Here is a 22,190-nt window from a genome sequence, read left to right on the forward strand (position 1 = left end):
TAGCAAATGTTACCGCCTCTCTATTCATTTCAATTGTGCCATGACAGTCCTGGCTTGACCTTATAGGGACAAAAAAACTCCCCTGCCCAACATGGAGGAGGAGCTGAAGATGGAAGCGTAAGTGACGTCTACTCAAGAATGTGAAAGAAGATGGTCTTTTCCCCCTCCCCACTTCTCCTTTGATTATAAAACTGTAGCCCACTAAGTTCTCGGGTCATGGCACCCTCTCACCCACATGCCTGTAAGCCTCACAAGTGTCCTATTCTAATAAATCACTTCTTATCTATCAATCACTTTGCCTCTCACTGAATTCTTTCTGTGCTGAGACAAAAAGAACCAGAGCTCCTCACAGCACCACAAAATGCCACCTAGCAGTTTCATAGCTAGAAGCTACAAAGAAAAAGGAGAACTATTTTAACAAATACGATTTAAACACTGCAAAATACAATTTAAATACTGCAAATTTGGTAACAGTAAATTTGTTTTTCAGCTTAATGTTAAATATTTACATTTCCTTCTTAATGTTAAATATTTTCCCATTTCCCAGTGATCACCATGCATCAGCCACACTGACCTTTTACTTCCTATACTCACCCTCAGGGCCTTTGCACATATTCTTAAATAGGTCACTCTTCTCCACTTCCCTCTTCACTGTATCGTTAGAAGTTTTACATCAGCCTGAGTGGTTGTCTCTATCAGTTATATCCAAACTAGTTCTCCCTATATTTACTGTCACAGAAAAATGTTCATTTTCTTTATGTCATGTATCATTATTCCCTTTCTGTTTATTTTATTTGTTTGCTGCCTGTCTTTGTCACAAGCCTGACTAGCCATCAGATTTGGGACTGTGTCTGCCTCCTTAAATAGTATATCTCCCTCACCTTCCATGCTGTCCAACACATTGGAGATGCTCAAAACATTTATTGGCTGAATGAATACTCCTGTCGGAAATCCATTTCTGGCTCTATGTGGGTAAATTTTGCATTAATATGTGTGACCTAAATGGACTCACACTAAGAGGATACAAACATTAGTTCAGCATGTTCTTGCTAGTTCCTTGATCTTTTAAATCAGAAGTCACTGTAAGGCAAGAAATGCCTTTATCTAAAGTGGCTTCTGCTTTTAGTGCTCTTTAGAAATTGTGCCTAACCAAGTTCTATTAAGAGTATATTTTATCAAATTATCCTGACTGAATGAAAATGGGCAAAGAATGGGCTTAATGTGGCTGCTGTTCGACACTAATAAGATTTTAACAGTATACTCGAGATCACATAGGATGTATATTCACAGCCGCAGCTATTCAGTGCTGCTCTGTGGCTCTATTGAGATCGTGAACAATAAAGGGACCAAAACTGAAGCTTCCCCAGAAAGAAACAGGAAACTTCAAATCTACTAAGTCAGCACAACTCTTGGAAATTGTTGCCCTGGAGAAAGCAGATGTGCAGGAACACAAAGTAGTTATCAGAAGAGATTTCTGGTAGAACACATGTACGAGAGTATTTATATATATGTTTAGATGTACGAACAAACATAAACCCACTAAATAGCTGAGTTATGTCTGGAAATCAATTTTATTAAGTACTCAGCATTGTGATATTCTGTGATTGAGCTAAAAATTTTATAAGAATTCTTATTATTTTTTAGGGTGAGTCATTCTTTCATCTTGTGTGTGGCTGAAAAGGAGCACTTTTCTGTGATTGTTCACAGAAATGAATGGGTACTGAGCAACAACAGGGAACACAGCTTAAAAAAACCAAGTATAATTATTTTGACTTGAAATTTTATCCCCATTTTTTATTGTATGGCATGGTGAACATATATGAGCTGAAGGTAAGAAGGTTATATGCAGCAGGTTTTGTTTGCTTCTCAAAATAAGTATTGCCCTCAAATTCGTTTTTTAATACTCAGATAGTCTAAAATGAATCCTATAACCTAGAATAAATACTCTATTTTGCTCAAAGCTTTTCTTAAATTCCACGGTCTGAGTTAGGCACTCATTTCTCTGTGTTCTATAACGATTTGGACATATGTGCTCTATTATTATGTTTAGCCTTGATGTATTTTACAAGACTCAAAAGCAGAAAGAATATATTTTGCATGTAGGTTTCTACTGCACAAAGCAGATGCCAAATGACAATTTTCAATTTGATTTATTAATAATATTTCCAAAAGAAGACTTTTACTTTTAAAATCTCATTGTATGCAATAATATATATTTCTAACTGCACTGTATTTATATATATGGTGAGAAATCGAAATTATGATACTCTCTAAACATGTGAATAATTTACATAAAAATCTTCAAAGTTCAGAAAAATTTTGAAACATAATCAATGAAATATAAAATAATGTATGCACACATAAGCATACCTACATACATATATGTATGTATATGTATACGTGTATATAAAAAACTATCAGACTGATCATTTTTTAATAATAAAAATAAATGCTAGGGAGAATACAGTGAAAGAGCTATTACTATACTCTGTTGGTAGAAATCTGGATTTTTTTTCCAACCATTTTTGAAAGTGATTAAGAATTATGTAATAAAAATTAATAAGTGATAAGCACAAAGATTATTGCTCAAAGGTATTCATAGTATTTATTATAGTAAATACTACTTAATGAGGGAAAAACCCTTAAATATCCAACAATAATACTTATGATGCTCTAAAATGGATTTTGCACCATTATTAGCCTTATGTTTTCAAATAATTTTAATAACGGTAAATACTCATGAGTTAAGAGTAACTTCAAAATGAAGCATATGCAATTATTTGTGTCTGTGTGTGTGCACGTATGTGCACTGGTACAATTTCTAAAAAGTAAATATATGAAAAAGAAAATGACCCTCTGGTTCAAAATGGCAGAATGATTTTTTTCATTTATCACTGACCCACTACAGCAATTTTTAAGTGAAAGTAAAGGAAATAAAAGGTATAAATTCAAAAGACATTAAAAAACAAAAAACAAGAGAAGAAACGACAGATGAAAAATTCTGGAAGATAGAGGGCACTTGGATAAAACTGAACTTTCAGCAACATGACATGAATTACTCAGAGAGACTTTTCTGTATGGAACAATTAGATCCTTGATATGATACAGTCTTTTTTAATGGATTGCTGAATTTCTTCAAGAATTTCCCCTCCTGGTAAAACAAACAAACAAACAAAAATAAAAAGGGGTAGGGGGAAGAGAAATCTGTAAGCTGGGGCTCAGGCTGGGAGCAGTAAGTAGATTAGAAAAGCAAGGATTCCATGAGGTTGGAAGCTAATATCAACGCTGTGAACCAGATGCTGGGCCTAGGGCAATCATAAAGTGGCTGAAAATATTTTCTTCTCATATAGAGGTAAGACCTTTGGAGAACTGTACAGTCATCCCAGGTTGGTGACATTCCCTGGTTCCTGCCAGCAGCAAAAACCTTCTTGACTTAATTAAGATCCAGATTTCTTACAGATCAGGTCAATAAACTCATAATCAAAAATCACCAACCACATGAAGGGGCAAGCCACCACAAGTGAGAGTCAGAAAAGAAATAAGTAACAGATTCAGACACTCACATACTACATACATTAGAATTGGCAGCTACAGAATATAGAATAAGTAAAAATGTTTAAATAAACAAACGATGGAATCTCAAAGATTAGACGAAAATCAGGTATAATCAGGTAGTTAAAAAATAAATGAAATCTCTTAGAAATGCAAAATATTATTGGTGATATTTTAAATCTAAAGAATTGGTTAAAAAGTGTGTTTATTTCAGTGAAAGAGGAAATTTATGACTCGAAGATATATCTGAATAAATTAACCAGAATTTGCAATTTAGAGAAATAAAGATATGGGAAACATTGAAGAGAAATTAAGATACATCAAGAACTAAACGAGAAGGTCCAACAGGCATTTAATAGGAAGAGACAGAATGGTTTCAGTTCTGACCAAGATGGACTAAGCGCACTAGAGCCTGTGTTTTCCACTGATTATAATGAAAAACTCTCTATAAAATACAGAAAACGACTACCTGAGGACTCTGAAAAATAAACAAAATCAGGCAGACTGGGAAGGGGAGTCCAAACTTGGAGAAACAACCTATCTGGGTGTGAATTCCTTATTTGTTTTTTAATTTTTTCATGGCTTTGCCTCAGGGTGGGCCTAGACCAGAGCTTAATACAATACAAATTTATCACCTCATGTCTATAGATCAGTAATTTAGGAATGATAGTACTGGATTCTCTGCCCTGGTTTTCACTGGATGAAAATCAAAATGTCAGCCAGCCTGGACTTTTATCTGGAGGCTCTGGAGTAGAATCCACTTTCAGACTAATTCAGGTGGTTGCAGAATTCATTTCCTTCTCATGTGGTTGTAGGACTAAAGCCCCCATTTTCTTCCTGGCTGTGGGCCAGAAGCCATTCTCATTGTTTCTTTGATTCATGGCCCCCTCCATCTTCAAAGCTGGCAACAGCTCACTAAATCCTTCAAGTGCTTCAAATCAGACTTCCTCTTCTGTTGGCTCTCCCTGACTTCCACTTCTGTTTTTAAGAGCTCATGTCATGACATGGGCCCATCTGAATAATTCAAAGCAGTGTTACTATTTTAAGGGCAAGCAGTACTTTAATTACATCTCAGTTTCCAGGGATTAGAGCATGGGATATTTAGGAAGGTTTGTTAGAATTTAATTTATCATACTTCACAAAACCATTAAGAGAGAATTCTTCAATTCTCTGAGTTTGTATAAGGCTGTAATTAACTGTTTCTTAAATATTTGGTATAGCTCAGCTGTAATGTATTCCTGATCCACTGTTTTTTTAATGCAAAGGCTCTAAATTATTGATTGTTTCTCCAATTTATTTATTTATTCCTAATATATTATTCTATTTATTTATTACTAATATATTATTCCATTTATTCAGTATTAATATATTATACAGCTTAATATATTTATCTCTTTTCCTAATCTGTTTTGAGGTATTTATCAAATTTATTAATCATTTTGAAGTATCACCTATTAGCTTTTTTGCTTATTTTTATCTTCTCTTCAGAATTAACTACCATTTTTTTTTGGCCGCGTTGCATGGCATGTGGGATCTTAGTTCCCCGACCAGGGATCCAACTGGTGCCAACTGCTTTGGAAGCACAGAGTCTTAACCACTGGACCGCCAGAGAAGTCAAAGTCCCACCATGTTTATCTTTTTTTTTTTTTTTTTTTTTTTACATCTTTATTGGGGTATAATTGCTTTACAATGGTGTGTTAGTTTCTGCTTTATAACAAAGTGAATCAGTCATACATAAACATATGTTCCCATATGTCTTCCCTGTTGCGTCTCCCTCCCTCCCACCCTCCCCATCCCACCCCTCCAGGCTGTCACAAAGCACCGAGCCAATATCCCTGTGCCATGCGGCTACTTCCCACTAGCTATCTACCTTACTGCGTTTGTTAGTGTGTATATGCCCATGACTCTCTCTCGCCCTGTCACAGCTCACCCTTCCCCCTCCCCATAACCTCAAGTCCGTTCTCTAAGAGGTCTGCGTCTTTATTCCTGCTTTACCCCTAGGTTTTTCATGACATTTTTTTTTTCTTAAATTCCATATATATGTGTTAGCATACGGTATTTGTCTCTCTCTTTCTGACTTACTTCACTCTGTATGACAGACTCTAGGTCTATCCACCTCATTACAAATAGCTCAATTTCGTTTCTTTTTATACCATGTTTATCTTTACTATTTCCTTTTTTCTACATCTTTTGGGCTTATTCTGCTGTTCTTTTTCTAACTCCTCAAGTTGGATTTTAGAGTTTAAAATTTTTTTTTCAATTGCATTAAAAACATATAATTATATGTCCCTGATGCGTATTTTCCAGCTTTTGAATACAGGATTGATATGTAGCCATTAGATGAAGTTTAAATGTTTAAATATTTTCTATCCTTGCTGATATTTCTAAAAACAGATTTAGCCATCTTTTTCTTAAAAGTTCATTAAAATCTTCTGCTACTATGAATATCTCAATTTTTCCTTGTAGTACTTTTAAATTATTTTGAAATCATTTTACCATACATAAAATATTACATTTTCCTGTTCAACTAAACCTTATAGTACTACATAGTTACCCTTTCTTTTGTTATCTCTCATAATAATTTAAGCCTCAGAATTACTTCATCTAGGGACTTCACTGGCTGTCTAGTAGTTAAGACTCTGCACTTCCAATGCAGGGGGTATGGGTTTGATCCCTGATTGGGGAACTAAGATCCCATATGCCACATGGCCAAAAGATAAAAATATAAATAAAATAGAAATAAAATAAAAAATTTTTAAATTACTTCATCTAATAAAATTGTAACCTAGGACTTTTCTGTAGTATTTTCTTTTTTATATAATTTCGGTTTCAACATTTCTTCTTCCTTTTGTTTTAATCATGCCTATTGCTATGGGTATTTTTCTTAAAAGCCTTAATACAATTTTTAACTATTAACTGAAGTGTTTAGTCCATTTATAATAATAATGACTACTCATGTCATTCAGTTCATACCTAATATGTTAGTTTGTGTTTCTCCTTTTTCCTGCTTTTTCTACTTTCTTTCTTTGTTTATTGTTTTCTTTTGGATTGACCATTTTTTCCTTTATTTGTTTTTTTCTAATACTTTGGAAGCTACATAATCTACTTCTGTTCCTCCAGTAGTTACCCTAGAAATTTTAGCATGAATACTTAACTTAGCAAAGACTTACTTTAGTCAGTATTTCTGTTCATATAGATTTGTTCTTTATTGTTTCATTACCAACTCAGAAATACTTTAAAAGGGATTGTTTATTATTTACTTAGCATTTTATGGCAATTTTTGCTGGGAAATATTTTAATAATTTGTTGGAAGCAGTAGCCCCCAAACCTAGTATTTTTACTGTGAAAGAAATCCTCACTTAAAACATATTATTATATAACTTGTTGAGACAGACATTTAAAAAAACAAAGGAAGGATTATGAACCAGTTAATACATTTGAAAAACTAATGAAAAATACTAGAAAGATAAAAAATGCCAAAAGTGCTCCAAGTAGAAATAGAAAATGTGATTAGATTAATAAAATTTAAGAAATTGAAGTAAAAACAGAATCCTTTACAGATAAATTCTACCCAAATTTTAAGAAATAATTCTATATTAAACAACTTATTTTGGAAAAAAATTTTACTATTAAGTTATTCTTGTATATTAATTTCTTTTCCTATTATAGTCACTTCATATTAGGTCATTGATTTATATTTGGAGAATTTTCTTTCACCAATCTGAAAATCTTTGTCCTTTATAAGAGTAGACAATTTTGTAGTTTAAAAAAACCAACACATTTGTTAATGGTTCTACTTCTTTCAGCTTTGGAGCAAATCGTTTTTAAAAATTAAGGATATTTCAGGGGCTTTCCTTAGTGGCGCAGTGGTTGAGAATCCGCCTGCCAATGCAGAGGACACAGTTTCGAGCCCTGGTCCGAGAAGATCCCACATGTCATGGAGGAACTAAGCCCATGCGCCACAACTACTGAGCCTGCACTTTAGAGCCCGTGAGCCACAACTACAGAGCCCGCGTGCCACAACTACTGAAGCCCGCGTGCCTAGAGCCTGTGCTCTGCAACAAGAGAAGCCCCCCACTCACTACAACTAGAGAATGCCCGTGCGCAGCAACGCAGACCCAATGCAGCCAAAAATAAACAAATAATTAAATAAATAAATTTATTTAAAATAATTAAGGATATTCCAGATATTCATCCATCCCCTAACAAATAGTTCCTGCTCTGTGATCATATTTTACAATTGATAAAAAAAGAATGGCCTGTGTTCAGTGAATCCTCATCCACTTAAATGCTGTAAATAATTTTTCATCTTGGGTTCATAAAGATGATCTGATTAAAGTTTGTAGTTTCCTGAAAAATTATCAGTTTCATACAGTTTTTCAGTTGTTTTCTATAGTTTTTGTAGAATGACTGAAGTATTCTTACTACTTTAAAAATTATATATATGGTTATTTCATTATTTATATGTGTCTATATATGATGTTTTAAAATAATAGGTTAGCTAGAGGTTAATTTATTTCATTAGTTTATTTAATAAACTGTTTATTATTATTATTTATTAGTTCTAACATTTTTTTGCTTTCTAATTCTTAATTCCTTTGTCTGTCACTGTTAAATCCTTCTGATACCTTTCCTTACAGTAATTTTCTACCTACTTCTATTGAATATTCACATCAATTATTTTCATATACTTTGTTAGTAATGCAGCTACTAGGTCTCTATATTTTCTTATGAGCACTTTTGAACTATATGCTGCAAGTTCTAATATACAGTATATTCCTTGTAATTATTTTTATTATGCCATTTGTTTCTATTTTTTATTTGAAAAATTATCTTTATTTTCAGCTTGCCCATTTGATATTGAGCTTTTTAAAACTTTATTGAGATGTAATCCACATAGTATATAATTCACCCTTTGAAAGCGTATAATTGAGTGTTTTTGTTTTTGTTTTTTTTACCTTTTGGCTGCACAGAGTAGCATGCAGGATCTTAGTTGTTCCCTAACCAGGGATAGAACCTATGTCCCCTGCAGGGGAAGACTCACAGGAGTCTTAACCACTGGACCATCAGGGAAGTTCCTTACTGTTTTTTACTATTTGTATTTTTTATTTTAATTCCTAGCTTTAGTTCATTTTAACCACAAATGATATGTCCACTTTTTTGAAATTAATCAAGATTTCTTTCCTGCTTTAAAATGTGGTCAATTTTTGTTAATATGCCTGCACTCTCGAAGAAAAGGTAAATTATTACTTTCCAATGATAAAATTTGTCTTTGATTCAATGAGAAATCTTTTTCATTATTTAATTATTCTTTTATTGTAATGACATATATTTGATCTTAGGTCCGTTTCATATTTTTGTTAGAATTTTTGAATGCTTCTTTCGTCCTTCTTTAACATTCTTATTTCTAATGTTTGCCTTTCCACTGGTTCTATGTCTATATTTAAATGAATTAAATTCTTATTCAAGCCTTACCATACTTCCACTTAACATGGTTTTTCCCTTTCTCTTTTTCTTTCTCTTTTTCTTTCTTTCTTTCTTTCTTTCTTTCTTTCTTTCTTTCTTTCTTTCTTTCTTTCTTTTGTTTTGGCTAGAATTCATTATCAGTTATTATTGCCAAAAGAGGATATATTCATGAATGCTGTATTTCCCAAAACATTCTGCACTAGAAATCACTGATATAGGTAGAAAGGCAGATGTAGAACATGCTACAGTATTGCTTAAATCACAATTTTTCCAATTATCACCTTTATCCTTGTGCCTGGAAATGGCTAAAACAGTTCCAGACTTCACATCTATATAAAATCATAATGTCCAGAGGAAGAGGAACAGCTCTTTTCTCTCTTAGCAGCAATCTCTCAGGAGAAAGATAACATTCCCCCAATACCCCTATCAAACTTCTCTTTGAGTATCAGTGATTCAAGCTGTGCCACATGCCCATTGCTGAACCAGTTGGTGTTGCTAGAAGAAGAGCATGTGATAACTGCATAGGACAGATTTACTGAACCTAACACTGAGAAGGTAATACTGCCTTCTGCTAACGTGGGAGCTGCATGGGGAGGGACAGAAAAATGCAGGGTAGCATTTGGAAATAAGGAAATGGATGCTGGTGAGGGAAACAGCAATAGTCCCATGTTAGTTTCTTTTTAATTATTACTCTGCTTTGAAATGGGGGCACTCATTCCACACCAGCTATTAATTAAAGTTTAGTGTTGGAGAGAGGCCATGGGACTTTGCAGAGTCAGCATGAGGCTTGGATTTAGACATGGTATTCTGATCATTTTCTTACTAGCTCTACTGGGTACTCTGCCCTTGGGAGAGTCTCTTCTCTTATAGTTCTCTATTACTTTCCTTATGTGTGATTGTATGTGTGTTTTGTTTTAGGATTTATCCCCACCCATGTAACTGTCACTCACAGCTGCAGAGTTAGTTGCCATCCAAGCCTTACTCCCTCTACTCTGCCACACTGATACTCTGAAAAGAGATTGTGTCTTTAATATTCTTGCTCATCTTCACATTCTCTGATAGGCTACCATCTTGAATTTGGCTCAGGTGCACACGTAAACTGCATCTGTATCCTATGACCTTGTACTCTGGAGTAAGTGACTGCTGGTTTCAAGTCTACAAACAATAAATGCTGGAGAGGGTGTGGAGAAAAGGGAACCCTCCTGCACTGTTGGTGGGAATGTAAACTGGTCCAACCTCTATGGAGAATAGTATGGAGGTTCCTTAAAAAACTAAAAATAGAACTACCATATGATCCAGCAATCCCACTCCTGGGCATATATCTGGAGAAAAACATGGTTCAAAAGGATACATGTACCCCAGTGTTCACTGCAGCACCGTTTACAATAGCCAACACATGGAAGCAAACTAAATGTCCATCGACAGATGAATGGATAAAGAAGATGTGGCACATATATACAATGGAATATTACGCAGCCATTAAAGTGAATGAAATAATTCCATTTGCGGCAACATGGATGGACCTGGAGATGATCATACAGAGTGAAGTTAAGTCAGACAGAGAAAGACAAATAGCATATGATATCACTTATATGGGGAATCTAAAAGGATGATACAAATGAACTTATTTACAAAACAGAAACTGACTCACAGACTTAGAAAACAAACTTAAGGTTATCAAAGGGGAAAGAGGGGGGATAAATTAGGAGGTTGAGCTTAACATATACACACTACTGTGTATAAAATAGATAACCAAGGACCAACTGTATAGCACAGGGAACTCTACTCAGTATTCTGTAATAACCTATATGGGAAAAGAATCAGAAAAAGAATGGATATATGTATACTTTGCTGTACACCTGAAATTAACACAACATGTAAATCAACTATACTCTAATATAAAATAAAAATTAGATTTAAAAAATTCAGTTAGATTCAAAGTATAGAGTAGGGCTACTAAGTTGAAAGTTTCCAATTTTTTCAATGCTTGTATTAGTTTCTAGGAAACTCAGTATTGACTGTTAAGTCAAATTTAAATTATAGAAGTATATTAACTAAATTATGGTTCCCCCACATTTCCTTTAATGGCAAACTACTGCATCTAAACTGAACTAAGGCATTTAAAACTATGCATCAGAATTCTATCAGTTGAATGAAGAATGGTGCACGTAGATGACTGTGTTTCCAAACTCTTTCCATTTTAATTAAGATCCCCAAACTGCAGAAACTATTAAGGAAATTTTCTGTGAGATACCTTATATTCCTTTCTTCCAAACTCAAAATCCTGAGACAGCTCATAAAAATGTATTCAACACTATTATTTAAATTTAAGAAAGAAAAATATAATGTATGTCAGAATTCAAGGTTTTTTCCAAAGTGAGATGAGCTAATTTGGAGCGAGGTCTGAGGAGAGTAAAAGCAGTTTCTTTATAACTTTATGCCAAAACATACTTATACGAAATATTTGGTAAATGATATGTTATAAATGTGTTGGAAGAGTTGTCCATATAAAGGAAGAATAATTTTATATTATTTGAATTAATTTTTCTAAAGAAAAAGATGATTTCACTTACATTTTAATTCTGCAATAGTTTTCAGGCATTTGAGTATGAAAACACATTTGAAGGGGTTTAAGGAGTGAACAAAGCAGATCATCACCATGTCACTGATTTATCTTTAGTAGATTCACCCATCTGACCTCATATATTTTTTCTAGGAAGGCATATGCCACGCAAAGATGTACTGGATCAACCTGTCATAAATAGCTAGAGAATAGCTAATGTCTAGATGGTTGTTTAAAAACTCTGAATTTAATAAAATGCCAAGTATTTTGGTAAACGCAAAATAATAAATATCACCAAAGACTAAAGGTGGCACATTTATTCTGCAATTTGGTATATGCTACATTTTGCTATTCACTCATGTATGTTTCAGTAATTAACTGAAGCTTATTCAGGGAACTTCTCCTGCAGGCACAAAAGTGTTTCATCTATAAAAGCTAAGTGATGACTAGTGTAACACCAAGGGTATAAGCAGTGAGGTACACTTCTAACTGCAATATGTCAACAAGTTATTCACACCTTCCTAGGTTTTTAAAGTAATATTTTGTTTGTAATTTATGAAAAGAATGTGTGTGCATGAATTCAGGCACATTGCATTTGACAAGAAGATGAATAGAAACAGATGCCATAAGCCTATTACAAACCTTTATAGGCTTGAAAAAATATAATTATAGTTTTGTGATTTTCTTGGTGTTTTACTATAGCAGGTTTTCTCGCAAATAAGAATTATATTCTTATTTTCTAAAATAACTGCTAAATCTGTTGATATATAAATAAACACTCAAGTCTACTATTGGTCACACTTCTCTGTGGTTGAATTTTATGAAAACAAAATTCATTTTTAAAAAATTCTATTTTTATTTTTAAAAAAAGGTCTTCAAAGGAAAATTCAATCTAGACTCTGAATAATTTTTATATAGCATTACTTCATGGATAGGATCAAAACATGCTTGTTCTCTATTTTTTCATCTTCCCTATAAACAGTCATCTTGGAAGCTTGTGTTTTCTTTCATGACAACAGGCTTGCAGAACCCTAACTGTTTCTGGATACTGGGGCACAATATTAAATTTTCATTCAAGCCCCAATCCATCCCCCTAATGATTTACTCTATTTACTGCTTTCTCTCCTTCCAAATGCCTCCCTTCAGCTTCCTTGAGGTACGGTTGGCTGGCCTCACTTATACCCTTTTTTCCATTGTGTCAGATTGAGTTATGTGTCTTCTTATCTGCTTTTCTATAACGTCTTGGAGATATGTTCCCGTGAATTCAATGACTTCACACATTCGATTTCTATTAATTAACCCTAAGTTTTTTCTTTCACACAAGAGATTTCTAGTTATATTAATAACCAACATGTGCATAATCTTCCCCAACCCCAAATTTCTCCTTTATGCTTGGTAAATTCTTATTCATCCTGCAAAACCCAACTCAAATATTACCTCTTGTCCTTAGCAACCAAAGATATTAGTAATTATTTTTCCATATCTTCAGAGAATTTATTCATTACTCCTCACATTTATTATCAATTTATGGACTTTTTTCACATTTCAATTTTATTTATTTTAGTTGCAAAAAGTGTACAAGTTTACTTTAAAAAAAAATCAAGCACCACTCAAAAAAAAAAAAAATCATTCAGAGTTACCTCCTTACTGATGCTGTGTTTTATAGGGTAAGTCCCATACATAGGAACTATCTCAATGTAAAACCACTTTCCTACTAACAAAGACAGAAACAAAGAAAACTTTACTGAATCATTGCATTGAGACACAACACATTTTATCCAATATGTTGTTATATAAGGATATAAATGAATAAACGCCTATATTTATATTCTGTGAATTCGTTATACTATGCCTAACAGATAATCGTTGCCCGGGAAGTGTTTAATATTATCCTAAATCACGGTTTGTTGTTCGTTTGTTTGTTTTTAGTTTTAATACAGTGGATATTTTAAAGCTTGAAAAACACCAACTCTTGCTAGATTCAATTGGCTAGTTTCCAAGCAAGGTCAATTATTTATATAGAAGAACTCAGCATTATGGCTTTAAAAGATACTATGACATGCTAGGAAACTGAAGATAAATTATCATCTGGAGATAAATGTCATGAATAACTTCAAGTATTTAGAAAACCTCGGTTGTGTTTTACAGATAATATTTCAGAAGTCATTGTTTGGGCATTGTTTTAAGACCTATCATGACTAAAAAAATATGAATAGACATTTAGTTTCAGCAAGAAATAAACAGAAAAACAAGATCTTGCAGGAAATTTGTTTTGTCATTTTAAAGCTGCCAAGAGGAAGGCAAATGATTCATCTCCTCTAAACAATGCCAATTAGTGCTTTGCAAACAGATACGGCAAAATACTCAGGAAACAATTGGGGCTGGAATAATCTCTGGACAGTTGTCATCCCTGCTTTATAGTCATTCTTTCAGCCCTTGTGACTGAATGCTTACTCCTCAAATAGTTTCTGATTATCCATCCCTATGAAAGCGCAATAGGTTACTGAGTTTCAAAGCTGTCATTTCTATGACTTTTTTACGAGTTAGTCTTGCATGAATTTTCACAGAACATTTCGGAATATTTTAACAAGAAGGCTCACTAGAATGGATGAGATAGTTATGAAATATCAAACAAACATGAACCTAAGTGGACGAGCAGTGGGATGTGTGGAAAGAGATTATGATGTTGAAAATCAGAAGTTGGATTTTATTAATACAGACTTCACAGAAAAATGTTGGTTTCCAAATCAGCATCTATTCTTCTTCCCAAAATGCTTAATCTCTCATGCCTCATCCTTGCAGCTTTTGGGTATCAGGTGAAACTGCCTCTATCCTGGGCTCTCAGAGGGAGCTTCACTAGTTTAAGGGTAAGCACCGATCATCCTTATATCTATGACCACTGACTGGCTAGGGAAATTAGGCTAAGTGAAAGAATGCATGGCGTTCTTTGAGGACATATGAGCCAAGTTTGGATCTAGGAGATGTAAGAAAATAGTCGAGAGAGGCTTCCGAGAAAGAATTTTCTTTCTGCTAAATAAGAATGATCGGAAGAAGTAGCATCTTCCTTCCTTGTCCTCTACATATTGTGTACACATTTGAGGCTCTGAACTCAGCAGTGTGAGAATGAGGTTGGCAGACTCAGAAACTGTGATTCAGCCATTTCTTAGATCTGCATATGCACATATGTGAGTAGAGAGAGATCCTTATTGATCATGCCAATTTAAATCAGATTTTCCTGATGCTTCAGAAAAACAGGGATTTCCTTTGAATGTAAGGATGTTTTATTTTATTTACTACTTATATTTAATTCTTATTAAAAACATTTCAGAGGGATGTGGGGATTGTCATTTTTAATTAAAATCCACAAATTATCCTTTTATTTTAGCCAATAACTACACTTTCCCTTACACAGTCTCTCTTTTCAAGACCGTTTTCACAATATCGTGCTTCTTTGTGTACTGATGTCACTAGACACATAAAAAAATGACTTGTTTAGTTATGTGGTGGTGGTTTTTATATTGTGTTTTCTTTTTTCTATCTTACGACCAACAATATCTTTATACAGGAATCATGACCCAGAGAATGACACGTACACATCATCCTGAAGTAATTGGAGTTTTTTCCCTTGAACGCAACATTCCTGATATTTACACCAAATAACCTCAAAAAACCTGAGTTCAATAACTCTTCAGTGCAAGCTTAGGTTTCCCATAAGTCTAAGAACTAGCTGAAGACAAGAAAGAAATTTCATTTCAATAAATGTTTTAGTATCTACTATGGACTAGACATTGTTTTAAAGCTGAAAAAAGAGGTATGAACAAGACAAATATTCCTAGCCATTAAGGAATATTCTAATTTATGTATATACTAAAATAAACAGTGAATGAACAGATAAATCCAGGTTCTTGTTTAAGTGCTATGAGAAAAATAAGTGGAATATTCTAATTTATGTATATACTAAAATAAACAGTGAATGAACAGATAAATCCAGGTTCTTGTTTAAGTGCTATGAGAAAAATAAGTGGGACAGTGGGATAGACATGTAAGTGGAGGGGGAAAGTTTGAGATGGGATAGTCAGAGAGGCATCTTTGAGGGGAAGAGAGCAGCTATGCAATAGTCAAGGGAAGAGGAGTTCCAGCACAGACAGGGAAGTAAAATGAACCACGAAATGTGTGAGGGCTTGTCGTAGACAAGGAACAACATATTTTTAAAAGGGAGACATGAGATGAAGATGAAGAGCTAGGGAAAGGTCAGATATTTGGTTATAACTGCAATGACAAGCCCTTTGAAGGCATAAAGTGGAACAAAATGTGATTTATATTTCTGAAGAAATTACTCTTGCTGCTTTCTGGAGAAGGGATTGGGGGAAGCAAGAGAAGACACAGGAGAGCCACTTAGGAGGCTACCACAAAAGTCCAAACGCAATATGCCGATTTAGATTTGTATGCTGGCATTAGAGAAGGAAAGCAGTGATGGAATTGAGATATATTTTGGAATGAAAAATTTAGAACATGATCAAATGTATTTGTGTATAAGAGAAAGGGGGAAATTAAGTTTGGGTATAAGAGGGGTAAATAAAAATGGTATTTGCTATACTAAAACTTGTGGCATTTTTATTAAGATCATGTTAAATTTACATATCAACTAAGGGAGAATTGAACACATGATGTTGAGTGTTCTTCCCCCAAAACATGGTCTTTCAGTTTGTTCAAGCCTACTTTTGTGTTTTTCAGAAATGTTTCAGGTTATCCCCATTTAGATATTTATATTTTGTTACCTTTCATCATAAATATTTTTGAAAAATCTGTTTTGAATAGGTTTTTCTCTCCTATTATATCTTCTGATTTTTCTATCATTCACATATAAGAATGTAATTATTTTGGTATGTCAGTTTTACATGCTAGCTTACTAAATAGTTTTATTGTTTTCGTAATATTTCTTTTGGTTTTCTTGGGTTTTTACATGCATGATCACACCATCTGCAAACAGTTTTAGTTCTTCTTTTCATATTCCTATGCCTCTACTAGCTTTCTCTGATTTCAGCAATTGATAAGCTAATGTTATAAATCCAATTTTTAATAATAATGACAATAGCAGGTGTTTATATTTTGTTTCTGCTTAAACGGCCTCCAGTGTTTTACTGTTATTTAAGATGTTGATCTGCAGGTTGAGAGTTATTTTATCATGCTCAGGGTATGTGTACCAATGCCTAATTTAGTGATGGTTTCTCATCAAGAATAAAAAATCATTTTTATATGTCAAATGCATCTTCAGCATCTCTGGAGATACTTTCAAGACGTTTGTCCTTAGCTCTACTAATACAAGTAATTACATTAATAAACAATACAATATTGAAGGGTGCTTACACTCCTACTTTAATGTAATGTACTGTTACGTTTTGAATATTTATTTAGGATGTTTTTCACATCACTGTTCACAGGTGAGAATGATTTTTTACTTTTTTGTGCAATTTTTATCAGATTTCGGTGTTTGCTTTAAAAATATTTTAAAGGTTTTCCTTTTTTTTTTCTGGTTTGGAACAATTTTCAATAGTATTGGGATTATCTGGTCTTTAAAGGTTTGGAATATTCCACTATAAATCCATCATAATCTATTGTTTCTTGTGCAAACAGACTTTTTCTAGCTTTATCTTTTTTAGGAAAATTGGTTTTCTCTATCACTAGTGAGGTCAGTTTAAGTAAATTTTTTTTTCTAGAAAATTATCCATTTCATGTAGATTTAAAAATTTATTGATAGGGAGACCTACAGTTCTCTCAGAATTAGAAAAAGTAATTGATTTGATGGTTATTTTACCTTTATCATCCTGCTTCGTTATTTTACGTATTTATGCCCTTTGTTCTCTTATTTTTCCTAATGTGGTGAAATGTCCCTTTGGTTGCTTTTTAAAGAATTAGATAATTTATTTATGACTTTTTTAAACTCATTATTTCCTGCTTTCACCTTTGTGAATTCCTTTCTTCTGCTTTTTTTTGGTTTCTCTTTTCCCCTACCTGACATTTTGGTTAGATAGTTTTTTCATTCTTTCAATATTAGTAATATGAGTTTTTTTGGATATGAATTTTCCTCTGAGTACTATTTTAACTATATTCCATAAATTCTGGTATATATTACTTTTATTAGTGTTATATCCTTCTATTTTAATTTGTACTTTTCCATTAGTTATTTTATTAAGGCCATTTAATCCAAGTAAAAACTTCTAATTTGATTTTAATTTTGTTGTTATGATTCAGTACATTGTGGTCAGAGAATATTGTTTGTTTTTCAACTTTTTGTATATTTGTTGAAGCATTCTTTATGGCCTAAATTATTTTTAACCTTTAAGATTGTTTCATGTACAACTACCAAGACATTATATTCTTTAATATTGGGATATATGTCTCAATAAATTATATAGACATAAATATGATCAGTCTAGATCCTCACATAATACTTTTGCCCTTGACTTGTCTTAGACTAAGACATTTTTATTGTATTAAAGTCTCTTATTATTAGTGTGTGTCTAATGCATCTTCTGTAGATTTTGCTTTATGAAAGTTGTTGGTATATTATATGATGTTTAGAGATTTATAACTCTTTTATCTTTACTGCGAAGATGTAACATTGTAACATATATCTTGTTCTCATTAATAGCTTTTTGCCTGAATTATACTTTGATACCAAGTTGTTAACCTTGCTTCCTTTTTGGTTTTTGCTATTATTCTTTTTCCATCCTTTGACTTTTAACCTCTGTGAAACAAGAGGTGGTCCTCTTGTATACAATATAAAATTGCATTTTGCTTTGTCAGTCTATCTGAAATTTTTTTCTTTTAGTAGATGAGTTAAGTCTATACACATTTAGTAATTAGACATTCACTATGTCATCTATTTTTTTATGCTTCTTTCAGTATTAGAAAAACTTGTATTTTATATTTCCAGTGCCTACCTTTACGTGAATATATCATTCTCCATCTTCCTTATGAGCAAACAGAATATTCACTTGGTAGCTCTTCTTTCTTTTTCTTCCCTTCTCCTCCCCCATCTAATTTTGGCAATCATATTTTCTTTCTTAAAGTTTATATTCTTACTCTTAAATATATTTGTGATGAATAAGTTTACATGTCAACTTGACTGGCTCACAGATATTTGTCTAGCCATTATTTCTGGGTGTGTCTGTGAGGGTGTTTCTGGATGAAATTAGCATTTGAATCGGTGGACTCAGTAAGTTAGTTTGCATCCCCGGTGTGGATGGGCATCACCCAATCCAACAAGGGCCTGAGTAGAACAAAAAGGTGGAGGAAGGGAGAACTTGGCTTTTTCTGCGTGATTACTGAGCTGGGACATCAATTTTCTCCTGCCTTGGTGCTCCTGGTTGTCAGGACATGGACTGGAATCTACAACATCTTCCCTCCTGTTTCTCAGGCTTTTGGACTCAGACTGAATCACACCACAGGTTTTCCTGGGTCTCAAGCTTGCCATGGGCAGGTCATGAGACGTCTCAGTCTCTGTAATTATGTAAGCCAATTCTTTATAATAAATCTTTTCCTATATATATACTATTGGTTCAGTTTCTCTAGAGAATCCTGCCTAATACAACACTCAAGCTTCTCGTATTCAAATGTTATTTGACTCCCAATCAATGTTCTTTAATCTTCTTTCACATCTATAATTTCTTATTTTGATATTTTAAATTCTGGCAGGAATCCTACTTGTTTAAAGTGCTTTTGTCTATGAAACTGTTTTGATTCTTACGGGCCTCTCACTGCTGTGGCCTCTCCCTCCGCGGAGCACAGGCTCCGGACGCGCAGGCTCAGCGGCCACGGCTCACGGGCCCAGCCGCTCCGCGGCATGTGGGAACTTCCCGACAGGGGCACGAACCCGTGTCCCCTGCATCGGCAGGCGGACTCTCAACCACTGCGCCACCAGGGAAGCCCGTTTTTATTTTTTATAGAATGGATGACATGACTTTATTCTTCTTTTTCCCTGTTTTATTTTCCTGGAGTGGTGACTGGGAAGATATCCCTTTTTGTGGGGGCAGGGGTGGCAGGTGGCCTTTTCAAGTTCTCATATCAAAGGCTCTGCTTTTATTTCAATAGGGAGTGGCAGTTTTAATATATTAAGTCATTGTTTGATGATGGGGGTAGTTTGCTTGTATTTTCATATTCTATTTTGCTACATTAGGATGCTCATCATCAGCTGCTTCTTTTCCTCTCTTTAAAATCAGCTGCTGACTATAAATGAAATCACTGCTGCATAATAACACAATATCAGATAATGGAAACACCTCATGGAACTCCACAGGGTATAGTCATATAAAGCTTTTATACAGGTGAAGGACACATTCAGCAGGAGAAAGAACATGCAGCCATTCATGGAGATGCCCCAGATGTATAAGGTGCAGCCTTCTGGGGTCCTACCTCAGTTACACAGGACGTGCTTCATCTTTGGTTTATACATACAAGATACTGTGGTTTCATCGGAACCAAGACACAGTTTTACTAAGGAGTCTTTTATACCTGCTGGTCACATAGCTAAAACTAGGCTTTACACCTCATTAAATCAGGTATAACTATCAATCCATACATTTTCACTAACCAATGTAGATAACAAGCTAGCACAGCATGTCTCCAGAATAATTTCAGACTTTACACACCACATTAGAACTCAACAGCTAGTCTATTTCATTCTCTCCTGGGCCAAAGGTTAATACTAGACTCCCAGGCATCCCTGGAGACAAGCTTAGAGTTACCCAGAGAAGCTGCAAGTCATCCCTATCCTTAAAAAACCGTCTTCCAAATACACTTCCCTGAAGCTGCCTTTCTAAGCCCCTTCTCTTTGTTCCTGTTGCTTTAGCTGTGATCTTACAAGCCTAAGAACTGCTGTCTGTAGTTTTCCACTCAGGACGGGGTTTTCTGTTTATGGACAGGAACCCTTGATAATGTTTCCTGGATTTCAACACTACTGCCCACTATCCCACACTTCTGTGCAGCTCCCTCCAGAATGAAGGACAAGTGTGGGCTCTAGATCAGCTCTAGTCTCAGTTGCTTATTTCCCCTTTCACTCATAAATTGGTACTTATTCTCTGTTCCCTGGTTATGCTGTAAGTATAAACTATTGGTGTTTTAATTTCACTTCTCTGTTAATCTTTATGGTATTTTGGAGAAGGTGTGAAAAGATTGGAATCTATAAAGACTGCAATATCCTAAGGTAATCTGGAACTAGCTGCCTTGGCTTTTAACTTTCCAGTCCTTCAGGAGCTAATGCTACTTCAGTGACAGGAGAAATATCCTTTTCTCTCACAATTTTTCCCTATAGCAATCGATATGCCAATCTTGTTTCTTTCTTCTGCTTTTCACTACTCTTTTCATAAACTGCTTCCCTAATTGTTCCGTTTCTATCATCATTACCTCATTATCAGGTAGGGCTACTATTCTGTTGCATTTGCCTTTTTTTTTTTGCTTTCTTGCTTTTAGTATCTGACACTAGTTTCCCTAAAATGTTCTCCCACATTTAGTGTTGGGTGTTTTCCATAGCAATATATATGAATTCAATAAATTCTGTCCCAACAAAAAGCACGCATCAATTGAACAAATGATGACACCCTCACCTCCTCAAGTAGTATCCATTCAGAAACAGCTCCCATCAGACCAACATTTAATCAAGCCTGTTCAAAATGTGGAAGTGCCTTCCAGGACTTCCCATAATTACTTCTATATCCTCCTTGTACCTTCTTTTAGAAATTTGACACTGTAACACCATAGACTATCCCCTTACCTCACTTTGTGCCATAGCTCTGTTGATTCGAAACTTAGTAAACGAAGTAAAAATATTCTATGTCTATTGTTGAAGACTTTATTTCTAAATTATGTCCAGATTTTATGAAACTAGTTATCTATCCTACTTATCCAAGGGAGTTTTCCCAGGACCTCTCTGGTACATTAAAGGTTGTCTTCATTAGCTTCTTTTATTCAGACTGCCTCTGGAGTCATGCAAGCTTACACTGTGATGTCTTCCCACAAACTGGTCTGTTCACTCACCATGATACATGCCTTTTTCCTAGCTCCATCTTTAATGGTACTTAGGGACATGCATATCTCCTTTTCTCTTTTATTTATGTCTAGGCTGGCCAACCAGATAGAAATATTTATCCTAAGCATGTCCTTGAACATATCTTCCACTATACTCTATTTCTCTCACTACTCCTATACTGATTGTCAGAATAAAATTCTGCTTTTAAAACAAACTTCTTTGTTCTTGAGAAATACTAATTCCTAGAAATAAAATGCAGGTTTTGAGCTTTTACAACCTTATTCTTAGCACTGTAATTAACTCCATGTTTTTCTGTATCTCAACCCCAGGTGATTACTTATCCAGTAAGGACCAAATAGCCTTTTACCTGTTCATTGATTAAATATGTATCATTCTGGGGTTTGAACCCATAGTCTCTCTTTATGAAATCCACAATGAGCAAGATTTTTGTTGAGTCCATCTACAATAATGTAATGAGGAATGTGGAGGAATGACTCAGGAATTTTAGGACAATCCTCATAATTTAAGAAGTAAATGGGGACATCCCTGGTGGCACAGTGGTTAAGAATCCACCTGCTGTTG

Source organism: Lagenorhynchus albirostris, chromosome 8 (assembly GCF_949774975.1).
Source record: "Lagenorhynchus albirostris chromosome 8, mLagAlb1.1, whole genome shotgun sequence".
NCBI classification, from domain to species: domain Eukaryota; kingdom Metazoa; phylum Chordata; class Mammalia; order Artiodactyla; family Delphinidae; genus Lagenorhynchus; species Lagenorhynchus albirostris.